The sequence below is a fragment of the Salvelinus alpinus genome, chromosome 11 (assembly GCF_045679555.1).
Source record: "Salvelinus alpinus chromosome 11, SLU_Salpinus.1, whole genome shotgun sequence".
Taxonomy (NCBI): Eukaryota; Metazoa; Chordata; class Actinopteri; order Salmoniformes; family Salmonidae; genus Salvelinus; species Salvelinus alpinus.
In genome coordinates, this window is record NC_092096.1 from 41,052,892 (window position 1) to 41,073,030 (window position 20,139).

Sequence of the window (20,139 nt, forward strand, 5' to 3'; positions counted from 1 at the left end):
CTCTTCAACATATATATCAACGAATTGGCGCGGGCACTAGAACAGTCTGCAGCACCCGGTCTCACCCTACTAGAATCCGAAGTCAAATGTCTACTGTTTGCTGATGATCTGGTGCTTCTGTCACCAACCAAGGAGGGCCTACAGCAGCACCTAGATCTTCTGCACAGATTCTGTCAGACCTGGGCCCTGACAGTAAATCTCAGTAAGACCAAAATAATGGTGTTCCAAAAAAGGTCCAGTCACCAGGACCACAAATTCCATCTAGACACCGTTGCCCTAGAGCACACAAAAAACTATACATACCTCGGCCTAAACATCAGCACCACAGGTAACTTCCACAAAGCTGTGAACGATCTGAGAGACAAGGCAAGAAGGGCCTTCTATGCCATCAAAAGGAACATAAATTTCAACATACCAATTAGGATCTGGCTAAAAATACTTGAATCAGTCATAGAGCCCATTGCCCTTTATGGTTGTGAGGTCTGGGGTCCGCTCACCAACCAAGATTTCACAAAATGGGACAAACACCAAATTGAGACTCTGCATGCAGAATTCTGCAAAAATATCCTCCGTGTACAACGTAGAACACCAAATAATGCATGCAGAGCAGAATTAGGCCGATACCCACTAATTATCAAAATCCAGAAAAGAGCCGTTAAATTCTACAACCACCTAAAAGGAAGCGATTCCCAAACCTTCCATAACAAAGCCATCACCTACAGAGAGATGAACCTGGAGAAGAGTCCCCTAAGCAAGCTGGTCCTAGGGCTCTGTTCACAAACACAAACACACCCCACAGAGCCCCAGGACAACAGCACAATTAGACCCAACCAAATCATGAGAAAACAAAAAGATAATTACTTGACACATTGGAAAGAATTAACAAAAAAACAGAGCAAACTAGAATGCTATTTGGCCCTAAACAGAGAGTACACAGTGGCAGAATACCTGACCACTGTGACTGACCCAAACTTAAGGAAAGCTTTGACTATGTACAGACTCAGTGAGCATAGCCTTGCTATTGAGAAAGGCCGCCGTAGGCAGACATGGCTCTCAAGAGAAGACAGGCTATGTGCACACTGCCCACAAAATGAGGTGGAAACTGAGCTGCACTTCCTAACCTCCTGCCCAATGTATGACCATATTAGAGAGACATATTTCCCTCAGATTACACAGATCCACAAAGAATTCGAAAACAAATCCAATTTTGATAAACTCCCATATCTACTGGGTGAAATTCCACAGTGTGCCATCACAGCAGCAAGATTTGTGACCTGTTGCCACAAGAAAAGGGCAACCAGTGAAGAACAAACACCACTGTAAATACAACCCATATTTATGTTTATTTATTTTAACTTGTGTGCTTTAACCATTTGTACATTGTTACAACACTGCATATATATAATATGACATTTGTAATGTCTTTATTGTTTTGAAACTTCTGTATGTGTAATGTTTACTGTTCATTTTTATTGTTTATTTGACTTTTGTATATTACCTACCTCACTTGCTTTGGCAATGTTAACACATGTTTCCCATGCCAATAAAGCCCCTTGAATTGAATTGAATTGAGAGAGAGAGAGAGAGAGAGAGAGAGAGAGAGAGAGAGAGAGAGAGAGAGAGAGAGAGAGAGAGAGAGAGAGAGAGAGAGAGAGAGAGAGAGAGAGAGAGAGAGAGAGAGAGAGAGAGAGAGAGAGAGAGAGAGAGAGAGAGTTTGTCTGTATGTGTGTATGTGTGTAGCTATGCATCTATTTGTGTATGCATGGATGTGCGTCTGTGTGTGGGCGCTACAGAGCGCAAGAAAAGTAGACGGATGTTTGTCTGTTTTTTTAGTGTGTGTTGACACCATCCTCAAACCTGCAACGGACCGAAGAACAACATGCAGTATAAGCGAACTGAGGACTTCATTGATTTTAGAGTGAGTTATATACAGTAGGTCCCCACTTTCTCAACTAATCTTCAAAAATGGCTACCGGCCAAGATGAAAGACCTCCCCACCTTTCCTCCTCCTCCTAGCAGCACCACAGGGGTTATTCCATCTTTCTCTCGTCAAACTCTTTTCATCTCAATGGGACTACACCTGAGCCCATTGACATTAATGCAAATCATTTCCGATATGTAATGCTCTTTTAATGTGTCTAATATCTTCTGTGCATAATTCATCAGATCACATGGCGGAAGTGAATGAGACACAGCTCTATGTCTTGCCAACTCAAACGTTCCGTCTATGTCGAAGCAGATCGCATGCAGCCCCGTGGAGCGACCTAATCGCTAGCTTTTACACCGATTCAATGCAAAGACGGTCACTATGGCAACACATCAGTCCTGCCTTTAGAGCGTTTCCGGACCCCTAGCGCTGCTCCTAGACGAGGTATAGGGTCGCTGTATGCTTTGTGATATGTTTGCCTTTCCATAGCTTAGTGGCAGTTGGGAGAGAGGCAACTCATTTCCTAGACTGTCTCAATGCTATTGCTTCTTCATTTGGGAGTTATGAAACCATTCAAGGCTTTAAATAGGTTTCAATGAGGTGTGTTGAAGTTGAAGATTGGTATAGAGATACTCCTAAAAGGCACAGCCATGTGTTCTAATGATGGCTTACTTGGGACAAGATGCTTCCTCTGTATTGTGAGTGAGTGTGAATAAGTGAATTAGTGATGGGCATTCATTCGGCTCAGCTCACCAAAAAGAGCCGGCTCTTTTGGCTCCCAAACGGCTCTTTAAAAAAAAGAGCTTTTTTCAAGTCAAACAGTTTGCGATAGTTTGACTATGATTGGTGTTAAAGCAATTCTAATTAAATTATTACATGAAATCATACTCTACCTTAACCACAATGTATTTAAAAATGCATTGGTTTGTTTTTTTACCTTTATTTAACTAGGGAGGTCAGTTAAGAACAAATTCTTATTATCAATGACAGCCTAGGAGCAGTGTTCAGGGGCAGAAAAACAGATATTTACCTTGTCAGGTCGGGGATTTGATCTTGCAACCTTTTGGTTACTAGTCCAACACTCTAACCACTAGGCTACCTGTCACCCCTAGGTCTCATGCTCTCTCTCCCTGAAAAATCCCACAAATTGAAATAAATGTAAAAAAGAAGTATGCTATTACACATGTGCATTTAAAGTATAACTTTTTTAATGTATATAAACAAAGTGCATATAAATGTAACAATTCAAAACGAATACAATCTGAACAACATAATAATAGAATATTGCACCATATCAAAGAAAAACAAATAACAATGTGCAAAACTGCAGCATCCCACTTAAAACATTAAACTGGTCCCTCTTTTCTCGCTCTTCTTTATTGCTATGTTATAACCAGCAGCACACAGCAATGCTGACCATGTTTTGCTTTTATGAGAGATTTGCATTCAGAAATGCAAGCTGCCTCACTTTCGAGTTGATGCGGTTTCTTCTCTCAGTAATTATTTGTCCCGTTTTCGAGAAGACCCTCTCTGAGGGAACGGATGTGGCCGCTAGGCAGTCTCCCTGTCATGACTTTAGTAAGCCGTGGGTACACAGAGGCCTTGTTCTTCCACCAGCTCAGAGGATCTGCAGATTTGGGGCTCCTCCAAATATGATCTGACCTCCATTATGGCATCTGCTGAGGGATTCCTTCGTGATGCATCCCCAGTTACTCTCTCGTCAAACAGCATCTAAACAGCAGACATTTGTGGCACTACTGCTGGTGCTTCTGCTCCATCTGATCCCTCTTCTTCCTGTTGCCCTGGTGCCTGAGCCAGCTGACTGCTGGGGCTGTCCCTCCCTGCTGCTGAGGTTATTCTTTAAAGAGCCTCATCAATCGCTCTGGCATCACCTGAAGGCTAACTTCTTGAACCTGGGGTCAAGTGCAGCAGTTTCTGATAGCACGTGATTATATTCCATTCTGTGGAACTTTCTGCCCGTTGAGGAACATAGGGTGTCCATCAACTCTGTCACATGTCCGGTGGTAACATTTGCTTCTCTCTGGTGGCTGGCTGTGATTCGCTGCAGACCCTTACATAGGAGTATAATTTTTGAGGCTGTCACATAGCTGAAAAGAGAGAACAGTAACTTATTAGTTCAGGTTCATGTTTTGTCTACTGATACTACATTCTCATCTACTGATTATATACATATATAACACTGGGTTAAATAATGATGTAGTAATAACTGGGTTCCAGGACTCTCCACATCTCCTCCACTACCTCCCATTCCTCTTGGGTCAGAGCATCAACAGGTGCATTGACAAAGGCCAGGGTAGAGAGGATGGCATCAGTTGACTTAAGAAACCGCATCAACATATAAAATGTTGAATTCCACCTTGTAGTGCAGACTTGTTTAAGCCTCAGCTCAGGCATCCCCATCTGGCGTTGTGTAGACTTTAGTTTTTCAGCACCTACTGTGCTCCTGTGGAAGTCTTCCACAGCTGCTTTCACTTTGTCCTCAGTGGGCTTCATCACCTTCAGAGCACCTCTTACAATCAGGTTGATTGTGTTGGCAAGACATTAATGATGGGTCCATTTAAACATTTTCATGGCTTTGGTTATGTTAGCTGCATTGTCGCTAACACAACAGACCACTTTTCCATCTACTTGCCATTCTCTGGCCACTCTCAACAGTTCCTCTGCCAAGTTCTCTGAGGTGTGTCTGTCGCTGAACTCAAAGCAGTCCAGAAGACAGCTAGACATCGGAAAATTTTCAATGAAGTGACATGTAACCGACATGTAAGAAGTGGTTACCCTTGATGTCCAGCAGTCAGTGGTAAGGCAAACTGCAGTAGCTTTTTGGACTCTTTCCCACACTGAAGCCTGTGTGCTCTCATACAGCGGTGGAGTAAGTGATTTTGAAAAGGTTTTCCTGCTTGGAATTGTGTACATTGGATTTAGACTATTGCTATAATTTCTAAAACCTCTGTCCTCCACGATCGAAAATGGCTGGAAATTGGTGGCAATCATTTTAGCCAATGCAATACCAATTTGGTTATATTTTGCTACAGACATTGGCATAAACTGGTCCATAAGAAGACTGCGTTGTTGTGAGTCGCGGAATATGCCTACTTAACTGAGTGGATACATCTCCACGTGTGGAGGTACTGGCTCCACCACTGTCACTAGCAGGCCCGCTAGTTTCTTGAAGCTCCGCTACAGCTCGTTCCCAAACGACCCATCACTAGAGTGAGTGAATGAGTGAGTGAATGAGTGAGTGAATGAGTGAGTGAGTGAGTGAGTGAGTGAGTGAGTGAGTGAGTGAGTGAGTGAGTGAGTGAGTGAGTGAGTGAGTGAGTGAGTGAGTGAGTGAGTGAGTGAGTGAGTGAGTGAGTGAGTGAGTGAGTGAGTGAGTGAGGTCTTGTTTCCCCTGGCCTGTCACTCAAGTCTGAAATCAATTGGTGTAAAGCAACGAGGAAAACTGCACATCCAGAAACCTTGATCTACTCCTCACATCCCCATCACACAGTAGCCAGTGCCTAGAGATCCGAGCCCAACCCGTTCTCTGACTGTCTCCTTGTTAGAAAGATCTCTGAGAGTCATGGCTAGTCATGGAGTCATGGTTCCAAAACTTTTAAAGTCCCATAACCCTTCAAACCTTCAACCTCCAACTGCGTACCCCCTCTAGAACCAGGGTCAGCACACTCTCAAATGTAGTTTTTTTTACATCATTGTAAGCCTGCCACACACACATTATACTATACATTTATTAAACATAAGAATGAGCGTGAGTTTGTCACAACCCGGCTCGTGGGAAGTGACAAAGAGCTCTTATAGGACCAGGGCACAAATTATTATATAATAATAATCAATAATTTTGCTCTTTACTTAACCATCTAACATATTAAACCTTATTTGTTCATCAAAAAATTGTGAATAACTCACCACAGGTTAATGAGAAGGGTGTATTGGAGAGAGTCTCAGTCATTTTCCACACACAGTCTCTGCATGCAATAAAATGCAAATTAATTACTTAAAAATCATACAATGTGATTTTCTGGATTTTTGTTTTAGATTCCGTCTCTCATAGTTGAAGTGTACCTATGATAAAAATTACAGACCTCTACATGCTTTGTAAGTAGGAAAACCTGCAAAATCGGCAGTGTATCAAATACTTGTTCTCCCCACTGTAGGTACGTGGTTTCAAAGGGCATCAGTGTCTTAACAGCTCAATTTGCCAAGGCAGGATACTCTGAGCGCAGCCCAATCCAGAAATCTGTCAGTGGCTTCTGATTAAATTCAATTTCACAGAACCGCCTGTTGCAATTTCGTTGAGGCTCTCTTGTTCAGATATCGGTAAGTGGATTTGGAGGCAGGGCATGAAAGGGATAACGAATCCAGTTGTTTGTGTCATCCGTTTCGGGGAAAGTACCTGCGTAATTGTGCACCCAACTCCCTCAGTTGCTTCTCTATAACACGTTTGACATTGTCCAAAAGCTGGAGTTCATTTGCACAATAAAAATCATACATTGATGGAAAGACCTGTGCATTGTCCTTGTTAATGCAGTCAGAGAAGAGCTCCAACTTCTTAATCATAGCCTCAATTTTGTCCCGCACATTGAATATAGTTGCGGAGAGTCCCTGTAATCCTAGATTCAGATCATTCAGGCTAGAAAAAACATCCCCCAGATAGGCCAGTCGTGTGAGAAACTTGTCATCATGCAAGCGGTCAGATAAGTGAAAATTATGGTCAGTAAAGAAAATTTTAAGCTCGTCTCTCAGTTCGAAAAAACGTGTCAACACTTTTCCCCTTGATAACCAGCGCACTTCTGTATGTTGTAAAAGCGTTACATGGTCGCTGCCCATATCATTGCATAATGCAGAAAATACATAAGAGTTCAGGGGCCTTGCTTTAACAAAGTTAACCATTTTCACTGTAATGTCCAAAATGTCTTTCAAGCTGTCAGGCATTCCCTTGGCAGCAAGAGCCTCCGTGGATGCTGCAGTGTACCCAAGTGGCATCAGGAGCAACTACTTGCAATCGCGTTACCACTCCACTATGTCTCCCTGCCATGGCTTTTGCGCCATCAGTACAGATACCAACACATCTTGACCACCAAAGTCCATTTGATATCACAAAGCTATCCAGTACTTAAACAAATATCCCCTGATGTTGTCCTGGTTTCCAGTGGTTTGCAGAATTCGGATGTATTCCTTAATTGACCCCCCATAAACGTAACGGACATATACCAGGAGCTGTGACAGGCCCGCCACATCTGTTGACTCATCCTGCTGTAACGCATAGAATTCACTGGCTTGTATGCGAAGCAGTAATTGTTTCAAAACATCTCCTGCCATGTCACTGATGCGTCGTGAAACAGTGTTGTTTAATGAAGGCATTGTCTGTATAGTTTTTTGAGCCTTTTTCCCCATCATTGTCCCAGCCATATCCGCAGCAGCAGGAAGAATTAAGTCCTCCACAATAGTATGGGGCTTGCCTGTCCAAGCCACTCGGTAGCTCACCATATAAGACGCTTCTAGCCCCTTCTTATGAATGGTATCCGTCGCTTTTATTCATGTCTTACTACTCGAAAGTCATCTTTATTCTCGCTCAAAAAAATTCTGTGGCTTATTTTTCAAATTACCATGTTTCGTTTCTAAATGTCTGCGCAAGGGGGAAGGTTTCCCGCGAGAGAGTAACGGTTAATGTGATTGGATGTTCATTATTTGACTAGGCTACCTGTATTTGACATTGTGTTGATATTTCGCTGAACACTAGATGGTTTAATTCTATTTTTGGCAGTGAAACAAGGCTACTCAGGCGAGAAAAAAACCTCACCCAAATGTATAGCCCCAGTTTGTGAATACCTGGCCTAGGGTATACAGTACAGGTCAGACTTTTAGCATGCTCAGAGGGCAGAGGTGAGGCTGAAAGATGGCTCAGAGCTTGGCTTGACTATCATGGCTTACATGACCGGTTGAATAAGGTTTTTTGATAGTTCATCATTGTATTTTAGTTGTATATGTTACTGTTCCATGATACAGATTCACACAAATCATATCATATAAACCATTGTTAAATGTACACCAATCTACTGCTCGTTTTAGTAACCCAGAGCCACCCTTACTTTCTCTGCTGACTACGCATTTCTACTTCATAAACTATATTTTCTGCCTTCAGATCTTTATCCTACTTCTTCATTTCAGTCTGGTAGATCTAAATTGTTCCCATGGCACTATTTCCCTCAAGCATTCTCTCCTTCCTTCCTTCCTTCCTTCCTTCCTTCCTTCCTTCCTTCCTTCCTTCCTTCCTTCCTTCCTTCCTTCCTTCCTTCCTTCCTTCCTTCCTTCCTTCCTTCCTTCCTTCCTTCCTTCCTTCCTTCCTTCCTTCCTTCCTTCCTTCCTTCCTTCCTTCCTTCCTTCCTTCCTTCCTTCCTTCCCTCCCCCTCTCTCACTCTCTCTCCCTCCCTTCCCTACATTCTCTTTTTCTCCACCCCCCCCTTTTCTCTCTCACGATGCAGTGCAACATGACAGTAACATGTTCCCACTAAGCCCACGTCTCCTCCCGAGTTAATCTTGGGCCTTCCCACTGTCTCTCTCTTTTTTGGGCTGCCTGTCTGGGATCAGCTGATGAGCGTGCGCACACATAAAAAGGACAAGAACACACACACACATACAGAAGAACCAGACCAACAGGCCCTGCTAGCCTTGCTGCTTGAGCTCTTATCGGCTGATGTTGTGAGACAACACAGATGTTTGGGGCGTTAAACACGCAGTGTGTCTGGGCTCATTATCATCCAGCCTTCAGAGCCCATGATGGTATGTGTGTACATGTTTATGATGTCTATGTGTAATTGTGTGTGTGTTGCATAATAAAGACACAATTAAAAAACATAATTTATGTGCTGTACTCACCAGACATAGAAGCACACACACACACACACACACACCCTACACACGAAACCCTTACATACATACTGTCATGACATTACCTGTCTTGGCCAATAACCACACCATCCCCAGTCCAGGGACATTGTCAGTGGGTTTCTGCCTGTCACAGAGTGATGGCAGTAGCTATGGCACGCAGACCAAGAACTGTGCAGCGTGTGTGTTGGTTGGAGATGGAGTGTGTGCTGGAAGTGGTCTCCCATTGGGAGCACTGTGGAGAGAGCATTAATCAGGCCCACCAGGGCCCCTCTCATTGACAGGGCCCACTACACAGGGGGCCTGGGCCCCAACACTGCCACACTGACTACCTGACAGGCTGATGAGAACTGATGGAGCACCGTATGGCACAACATCCCCACCAACCATACACTCTGTCTTTTCTCACTCTCTCTCTCTCTCTCTCTCTCTCGCTCTCGCTCTCTCTCTCTCTCTCCCGTCTCTCTCTTGGAATTGGAAATTGATAGCATTACCTAGTGCTTGTCCTACGAGTTACAGTGTTTTACAATACAAGATGTTTAGAGGTTTTAATGTACGGTCATGTTTCAGTCACTCAGGTCCTGGGGATTGTGTTTGGGGGTGAAAAGAAGGAGAAGGAAGATGGATTTCATGACGGGGGCCGTGTTTTGTGAGGCAGCGATAACAAAGCATTATTCGGTGGCACCTGCGCTGAGCACTGAAACATTGTGCGGATGGGACACAGGTGATTTAGGGTTGTGTAGCTGTTCCACAGAAAATCGATCAGACCCAGGGTCACCTCCTAGTCGCCAGGCAGGGAACACAACAGTCTTTTCCTCCTATCCCTCACTCTATCCCTCACTCGATCTTTCCTTCTATCTCTTCTCTTCCTCCTTCCTCCTTTCTCTCCTTCTTATCTATTCCCATCTCCTTACTACCCCACTTTCACCATCCCTTCTTCCTCCCTCTGTCATCTGCTGCTCTGGGCCTAGTGGTGAGGGGGAAAGACGAAAGAGGGGGACACGACAGCCCAAGCTATCTCTGACCCAGAAGGATTAATGCCAAGGAGTGAGTGAGGGGAGAGAGAGATGGAGGGAGCTGATAGAGAGGGGCAGTGCTGCTGCTAATGACCTTCCCCTTCAGGAGAGAGAGACACAGCGTCGCATCCCAAATGAAATCCATTCAGGTGAAGCGGTCAGTATTGTGTTGTGTCTCAATATGGGTCTTCGCTCTGTGTGAACTTCCACAGGGCACACTCACACACAGACAGGCAGGTGCAGAGGATTGATCTAGCACACAAACACACACACACACCCTTATCCACATTAACTCACATATACACGCACACACACACAGTTTCACTTCATCTCTGAACTTTGGATGAATCACCCAGAAATCACCCCTTTCTGTCCAAGATTCTCAATCTCGCAATCCTACTGTGCTGTATATTGTACCCAATATTGCATACTAAATGTGTCCTTTGAAAATTTCAATTAAAAGGCTTTATGTTATTGTGGTTAATGGTGTGTCAATTCTACTTTAATCTTGAAAAAGCAAATATTTGTCACGTTCTGACCCTAGTTCTTGTGTTATTTCTTTGTTTTAGTTGGTCAGGACGTGAGTTGGGTGGGTATTCTATGTTTTGTGTTTCTATGTTGAGTTTCTCGTTTGGCCTGATATGGTTCTCAATCAGAGGCAGGTGTTAGTCATTGTCTCTGATTGGGAACCATATTTAGGTAGCCTGTTTTCTGTTGTGTTTTGTGGGTGGTTGTCTTCCGTGTCTGTATGTTCCACACAGAACTGTTTCGTTTTTCGGTCGTTACTTTATTGTTTTGTATTTCAGTGTTCAGTTTTGTTCTATTAAAATTCATCATGAACACTTACCACGCTGCGCATTGGTTCTCCGATCCTTGTTACTCTTCATCCTCAGAGGAGGAAGAGGAAAGCCGTTACAATATTAAAATTAATTACGTAATAAACATAATTGAAATAATACTGTTTTTCAATTCACAAAGGGATTAACGAAAGCTATTAACATATTTTGCATAAAAACAGAACAAAACTGTTTTGAAGCCAGGCTCATATATCTGCCTCAGTGCATTAGGAGCAAAGTCTCTGTGATTGAACCCTTCTGTCACCTGAACGCCATGCCAACACCAGTGCACAGCTGTCCATGAAGAAGTGTAGGACAGCAGCCATTACTGCCAACCCAGTGCCCTCACTGTTACATGTTACTCTGGCATTTAGCTCAATCTGGCTTCTATGTAACTTCTGGTTTTTAGACAGATCTAGGGGTTACATTTCTACAAAAGGCTGTAAGATTATCTACACATTGTTATGGGCTTTGGGGTCATCCTCAAGAGAACACCCTCTTCTTACAGTAACCATACGTTAACCATTGGGGCGACAGTGTCACGCACTGACCTTAGAGATCCTTTTTATGTCTCTATTTTGGTTTGGTCAGCGCGTGAGTTAGGGTGGGCATTCTATGTTCTGTGTTCTATGTTTTGTATTTCTTTGTTGGTTGGCCTGTGTGGTTCTCAATCAGAGGCAGCTGTCTATCGTTGTCTCTGATTGAGAACCATACTTAGGTAGCTCTTGCCCACATGGGTTTTGTGGGTAGTTGTTTTCTGTTTTGTGTCTGCACCAGACAGGACTGTTTCGTTTCGTTCACTCTCTTTGTTGTTTTTTGTTGTTTCAGTGTTCAGTTTATTTATTTAATTAAAATGAACACTTACCACGCTGCGTTTTGGTCTCCTCCCTTAGACGATCGTTACAGGCAGGCAACCTAGTGGTTAGAGCGTTGGACTAGTAACCGAAAGGTTGCAAGATAAAATCCCCGAGCTGACAAGGTAAAAATCTGTCGTTCTGCCCCTGAACAAGGCAGTTAACCCACTGTTCCTAAGAATTTGTTCTTAACTGACTTGCCTTGTAAAATAAAGGTAAAATAAATAAAAATGTATTAGTTACCAATAGTAAACATTACCTCTGCCTTTCCCTTAGATTGTGGTTGACTGAGTTGGTTGGTTTTTCAAGTTTCAAACCCAACAATGCAGTGATCAATGTAGTACTAAAAATAACACGAGGTAGAACATAAACACATGAGAAGAACACGAGAAAGTAAGAAGCCACTGTATATATAGGGTCAGTTCCAATACCATATTTGCAATGTGCAGGGATACTGGAGTGATAGACAGTGAGTAGATACAGAGCATTCGGAAAGTATTCAGACCCTTTTTCCACATTTCTGTTATGTTACAGCCTTATTCTAATAAAAAATCCTGATACAGTGGGGAGAACAAGTATTTGATACACTGCCGATTTTGCAGGTTTTCCTACTTACAAAGCATGTAGAGGTCTGTAATTTTTATCATAGGTACACTTCAACTGTGAGAGACGGAATCTAAAACAAAAATCCAGAAAATCACATTGTATGATTTTTAAGTAATTAATTTGCATTTTATTGCATGACATAAGTATTTGATACATCAGAAAAGCAGAACTTAATATTTGGTACAGAAACCTTTGTTTGCAATTACAGAGATCATACTTTTCCTGTAGTTCTTGACCAGGTTTGCAAAATGTGGAAAAAGTCAAGGGGTCTGAATACTTTCCGAATGCGCTGTATGTATAGGGGAAAGGTGACTAAACATCAGGATGTATGATAAACAGCAGCGTAAATTAAGATTGTATGTGAGTGTGTTCGTGTGTGTAGATAAATGTGTGTGCATGTTATGTGTGTGTTGTAGTGTCAGTGTGTGTGAGTGTGTCGAGTCCTGTGAGTGTGCATAGAGAGTGTAAATACAAAGGTCACCTCAGTCCGTTTAGCCATTTTGTTAGCTACTTAGCAGTCTTATAGCTTGGGGATATAAACTGTTCAGAAGCCTGTTGGTGTCAGACTTGATGCACTGGTACCGCTTGCTGTGGGGATGCATAGAGAACAGTCTATAGCTTGGGTGGCTGGAGTGTTTAACAATTTTCTGGGCCTGTGCGTGTGTGTGTAGACCATTTTAAGTTCTTAGTGATTTGGACCCCAAGGAACTTGAAGCTCTCGACCCGCTCCACTGCAGCTCCGTTGATGTGGATGGGCGCGTGTTTCAGCTCCTTGGTCTTACTCACGTCAAGGGGTGGGTTGTTGTCCCAGCACCACACTGTAATGTCATTGACCTCCTTCCTGTAGGCTGTCTCATCGTCGCCGGTGATCAGGCCTACCACTGTCGTATCGTTAGCAAACTTGATGACGGTGTTGGAGTCGTGCGGTCCCAGTGGATCTCTGATTAATCTAGGGCCTGGGTGATTTATGGTGGCTCTGTGGCTGTCAAACTGGACTTGATGACAAAAGGACAGGCAGGATAGCCAGGGCCGTACAGGGGTTTTATGAAGAGTTCAGGCCGGGCCAGGGCAAGTGTCCCGCGGGACATTTCCTCAGGAATGGCTTGTCTCCTTGCATTAGGAGCCCTGGCTAAGCCGTGGCTCACAAAAACAACTCATCATATATTCACTCACTTGCTGGAGCCGCTGCTGCCATTGAGAACCTCGGGGGACCTCGGCTCAAACCCTTCCTCTCCCGCCTCCCTCCCTACCACCATGCTTCCTCGAAGCTCATCCAAAATGCTGCTCACCAACAAACCCACCTCATTTCCCCCTCACACATCCTCCACCTCCTCCCCTCATCCCTCTGCTTCCTCTCCTTCTTATACCTTATCGTCGTGACATGAAACAAACACACTTGACACTACTAAGGATGACATAAACAACATTGGATCACTGTGATGCCTGCTGAAGATACATGCAAAGCAGCTTGAAGCATCATGATGAGTGCTATACATACATACATACATACATACATACATATATGGAGGCAGGCAGGCTGTCTTCTGGGGTATACCCTGGGCTTTCAGGACATACTGGTCTCATGCGCTTTGTCCACAAGCATATTTTTAGACAAATCATCTCACACGGTGTTGGCTTAGGCTAATTATCAGTGAAAGTGGTCCCACGCAAACAGTATTAAATGCCAAGTGGCAAAAGCAAAAGCAGAAGCCCTAGCTGTTTCTCTGATGTGCAGCCAAATCCTGTGCAGTGTTGATTCAGAGGGGGACAAAGTGAGACAAGAGAGAGAAAGATAGAGAAAGAGAGAGAGAGAGAGCGAGAGAAAGAGAGAGAGAAATATGGAGAAAGAAGGAGAAAGATGGAGAAAGATGGTGAAAGAGAGAGAGAGGGATGAAGAAAGGTACTGTAGAGGGAGAGAGGGGGGATATAGTGTGTGAGAGAGAGAGAGAGAGAGAGAGAGAGAGAGAGAGAGAGAGAGAGAGAGAGAGAGAGAGAGAGAGAGAGAGGTGTGTTGGTCCCCAGTCTGTCAGGAGATCATCGGTCTGCCCAGAGAGCTTGACAAACAAGCCCCTGTCTGTCTGTCTCTTATGCAGCATCGTGTCCTCAAAAGTACTTTATCACTCACATATACCTAACAACACGCCGGATAGTTATATTATAGTTCAAATAGGTCTTTATGTCTTTAAATAAGCCTCATGATTATTCGTGTCAATGATTTCAGTTCACATGAGGTTAGTGTGTTATGCTCATATTACATAATATATATTTGCATTGGGAAGATTTCTGACGCTTTTACCGCTGATTAAAAACTTGTGCTGCAGTGCCATCTGCTGGTGGTAAGGGTGAATTGCACTTTTATTTGGATGAATATGGCTTTTGCTTGCATTGTGTAATTGTGTGCAGATGTCACTAATTGAGATATTTTTTGTATATATATATATATATATATATATATATATATATATATAAACTCAGCAAAAAAAGAAACGTCCTCTCACTGTCAACTGCGTTTATTTTCAGCAAACTTAACGTGTGTAAATTTTTGTATGAACATAAGACGATTCAATAACTGAGACATAAACTGAACAAGTTCCACAGACATGTGACTAACAGAAACGGAATAATGTGTCCCTGAACAAAGGGGGGGTCAAAATCAAAAGTAACAGACAGTATCTGGTGTGGCCACCAGCTGCAATAAGTACTGCAGTGCATCTCCTCCTCATGGACTGCACCAGATTTGCCAGTTCTTGCTGTGGGACCCTCCACCTCCAAATCGATCCCGCTCCAGAGTACAGGCCTCGGTGTAATGCTCATTCCATCGACGATAAACGCGAATCCAACCATCACCCCTTGTGAGACAAAACCGCGACTAGTCAGTGAAGAGCACTTTTTGCCAGTCCTGTCTGGTCCAGCGACGGTGTGTTTGTGCCCATAGGCAACGTTGTTGCCGGTGATGTCTGGTGAGGACCTGCCTTACAACAGGCCTACAAGCCCTCAGTCCAGCCTCTCTCAGCCTATTGCGGACAGTCTGAGTACTGATGGAGGGATTGTGCGTTCCTGGTGTAACTCGGGCAGTTGTTGTTGCCATCCTGTACCTGTCCCACAGGTGTGATGTTCGGATGTACCGATCCTGTGCAGGTGTTGTTACACGTGGCCTGCCACTGCGAGGACGATCAGCTGTCCGTCCTGTCTCCCTGTAGCTCTGTCTTAGGTGTCTCACAGTACGGACATTGCCTCCTTGCAGCATGCCTAAGGCACGTTCACACAGATGAGCATCTTTCTTTTGGTGTTTTTCAGAGTCAGTAGAAAGGCCTTTTAGTGTCCTAAGTTTTCATAACTGTGACCTTAATTGCCTACCGTCTGTAAGCTGTTAGTGTATTAACGACTGTTCCACAGGTGCATGTTCATGAATTGTTTATGGTTCATTGAAAAAGCATGGGAAACAGTGTATAAACCCTTTACAATGAAGATCCGTTAAGTTATTTGGATTTTTTTCGAATGATCGTTGAAAGACAGGGCCCTGAAAAAGGGCCGTTTCTTTTTTTTGCTGAGTTTATACAGTTGAAGTCAGAAGTTTACATACACCTTAGCCAAATAGATTTAAACTCAGTTTTTTCACAATTCCTGACATTTAATCCCAGTAAAAATTCCCTGTCTTAAGTCAGTTAGGATCACCACTTAATTTTAAGAATGTGAAATGTCAGAAAAATAGTAGAGAGAATTATTTATTTCAGCTTTTGTTTCTTTCATCACATTCCCAGTGGGTCAGAAGTTATCATACACTCAATTAGTATTTGGTAGCATTACCTTTAAATTGTTTAACTTGGTTCAAACGTTTCGGGTAGCCTTCCACAAGCTTCCCACGATAAGTTGGGTGAATTTTGGCCCATTTCTCCTGACAGAGCTGGTGTAACCGAGTCAGGTTTGTAGGCCGTCTTGCTCGCACATGCTTTTTTATTCTGCCCACAAATGTTCCATAGGATTGAGGTCAGGGCTTTGTGATGGCCACTCCAATACCTTGACTTTGTTGTCCTTAAGCCATTTTGCCACAACTTTGGAAGTATGCTTGGGGTCATTGTCCATTTGGAAGACCCATTTGCGACCAAGCTTTAACTTCCTAACTGATGTCTTGAGATGTTGCTTCAATATATCCACATAATGTTCCATCCTCATGATGCCATCTATTTTGTGAAGTGCACCAGTCCCTCCTGCAGAAAAGCACCCCCATAACATGATGCTGCCACCCCGTGCTTCACGGTTGGGATGGTGTTCTTCGGCTTGCAAGCGTCCCCCTTTTTCCTCCAAACATAACGATGGTCATTATGGCCAAACAGTTATATTTTTGTTTCATCAGACCAAAGGACATTTCTCCAAAAAGTACGATCTTTGTTCCCATGTGCAGTTGCAAACCGTAGTCTGGCTTTTTTATGGCGGTTTTGGAGCAGTGGCTTCTTCCTTGCTGAGCGGCCTTTCAGCTTATGTCGATATAGGACTCGTTTTACTGTGGATATAGATACTTTTGTACCCGTTTCCTCCAGCATCTTCACAAGGTCCTTTGCTGTTGTTCTGGGACTGATTTGCACTTTTTGCACCAAAGTACGTTCATCTCTAGGAGACAGAACGCGTCTCCTTCCTGAGCGGTATGACGGCTGCGTGGTCCCATGGTGTTGATACTTGCGTACTATTGTTTGTACAGATGAACATGGTACCTTCAGGCATTTGGAAATTGCACCCAAGGATGAACCAGACTTGTGGAGATCTGCAAATTTTTTTCTAAGGTTTTGACTGATTTCTTTTGATTTTCCCAAAGAGGCACTGAGTTTGAAGGTAGGCCTTGAAATACATCCACAGGTACACCTCCAATTGACTCAAATTATGTCAATTAGCCTATCAGAAGCTTCTAAAGCCATGACATAATTTTCTGGAATTTTCCAAGCTGTTTAAAGGCACAGTCAACCTAGTGTATGTAAACTTCTGACCCACTGGAATTGTGATACAGTGAAATTATAAGTTAAATAATCTGTCTGTAAACAATTGTTGGAAAAAATATCTGTGTCATGCACAAAGTAGATGTCCTAACTGACTTGCCAAAACTATACTTTTTTAACAAGAAATATGTGTAGTGGTTGAAAAACAAATTTTAATGACTCCAACCTAAGTGTATGTAAACTTCTGACTTCAACTGTATATATATGTATTATAATAAAATATATAGATATATAATTATGCTTGTATACTATAAACTCAATAAATCCACTTAAAGCTGTGTGAAGTAGGCCTAGTCCTATAAATGGCAAATGGCAAAACCTGACATGATCGATCTAAAAATATCATACAAAACCTTGACTAGGGGAACAACTTAGCAGGAATGGACTACCCAAAACCATGAATTTACTCTAGGATCCTTTTGGGGAAATTCCTCGTGACACAGACATGAGAGCAAGAGAGAGTGAGAGAGCATTTGGGGTCGAGACAAGAAGCCTTTGCCAAATCTTTACAGGAACGTATCCCTGAAAATATCTCTCACATGATGGCAACTACTGTCCAATTATAGGCCAATCTCTTTCACACATGTCCTTTCTAATAGCTGCAGCTGAGGGCGTGTGAGGTGGGATGGTTCTGTAAAAAAATGACTCCTTGGATCAACCTAAAAATTAAAATATTCAACTGGTTACAAGTATTAGGTATATTCAATTGAAAAAAATCGAAATATTTTGAAACCAAATATATAATTAAATTCAACAGTTTTATTTGATTTTTACCAAACCTATATTTGAAGATGCAACCTATTTCTTTCAACACTCAACTTACTTTTCCCCTTCGGTTAAACCTAATACATAACAAATACAAAGTCATTTTTTATGTAAATTCAACCCATATTGTTCCAAGTTCACTTTTAATTTGTAATTACCTATCCACGTTTCTTAAATTTGGTTACAAACAATTAAATACATTCCCTGTAGATCAAGAAATGAAGCTGGTTCAATAACTTGAAATAATGTTTCCAAACATAAGACATTTAGTAGCGACAATATTGAAACCAAGCACTGGCTAGCTTAACATATAAGGCTAATTAGTATCACATGCACTTATGAAATGGCCAATATAGTTTAAAATGTGAATGAGGAAGGCAATAGACGACAATCACGCTCATGGGTGGGTAAAAATAACAAACTGAAAGCCACGCACCATTAAGCCACGTCCCCAACACTCCTGATAGGCTGCCGTCACTACATTGCCCCCACCACTATCCAATGCACAAAGGGTGTTGAAAGCAAGCACATTGATGTTTCGAATTTATTTGATTTCAGACAAATTTTATAGAATAGGTTGAATGAAGCAAACCGTACTTTTCAATCATTCTAACATTAAAAGCACTTCAAATTAACAACAGCATCGACCCACATTTTACACTGTATTTCAGCCTAGTCATTATATCTATCATATGATTTGGGTCAAAGCCAACAACCTTTGGTCAAAGACAATTTTTCTTCCAATGGTGGCTCATCTTTTGGTGTCTCTGTTTGTGGCCAAAATGGCATCCAAGCGTGGGTCAAGGTAATCAAACATGCATTTGGACTATGACCTCTGCAGAGCCATCAAACAAGCAAAAGGACAATATAGGAACAAGGTGGAATCGTATTACACAGGCTCCGACGCCCGACGCCCGTCGCATGTGGCAGGGGCTATAGTCCATTCCGGATTACAAAGGAAGACCCAGCCATGATCTACCCAACGATGCCTCTCTACCAAACGAACTGAATGCATTTTATGCACGCTTCGATAATAAGAACACAGAGCCGCGCACGGGAGCCCCCGCTGACCCATGGGACTGGGTGATCTCGCTCTCCGAGGACGACGTGAACCATAATCAGGTCAACACTCGTAAGGCCGCGGGGTCGGACGGTATTCCTGGGAACGTTCTCAGAGCATACGCACAACAGCTGGCAGGCATATTCATGGTCATTTTCAACCTCTCCTTGACCCAGTCTGTAATCCCCACATGTCTCAAACTGACCACCATCATTCCTGTTCCCAAGAACTCTTAGGCTACCTGCCACAATGACTACCACCCTGTAGCACTCACATCTTTAATCATGAAGTGCTTTGAAAGGCTGGTTATGGCACACATCAACTCCATCATTCCAGACACTCTAGACCCACAATTTGCACACCGCTCAACAGATCCATAGACGATGCAATCTCAATTGCACTCCACACTGTCCTCACTCACCTAGATAAGAGGAATACCTATGTGCGAACGCTGTTCATTGACTACAGCTCAGTGTCTCTGGGGCCCCAGGTGGTGATGGTAGGCAACGTTACCTCTGCCACGGGCTATGGTTGTAGCATAGTGAGCAAATAATTTATAAACTGTAACAAATGCTGATAAACGCTAAAACATAAACAAAACAGATGTATAGACAAACTTGTAAATACAAGTAGGCCTAGTGATGCTGCACAGTAGGCCCTATCAGTAACACAGACAGATAAATAAGAAATGGACAGGTCATACTTAGGAACAAATGGTTTTTGAAAGAGAATTCAAACATTTGTAGCCTAAACTAGATGCGCAAGCAATACGTGTCACATATCAAATTAATCATTGAGTTAATAAAGGAAACATGATCTCTTTTTTGATTTCTTGAGTAAGGCAGCTCCAAAATGCAGGTATTTCAGCCTAGCTCAGTGCTTTCTGTGGTGGAGGGGCAGCCAGCAGAAAATACGGAGCTTAAGGGTTAGTAATGTTCTCAAGTTGCGCCGTGATTGGCTCAGTGTTCTGTCACTCATGGGGACACTACGTCACCTCAAAATCTACGGGTAGAGCTCGGAAATTCAAGCCCCTTGGGTGCTGCCATAGACTTACATTAGAAGTGCCCATCCAAGAAGGCTCGAGGTCATTGGCCACAGATAAAAAGATGTCAAATCACGCTATATCTACCGTAGCTTTGATTGGACTGATCATGTTAACATCATACATTCAAAATCTTAGC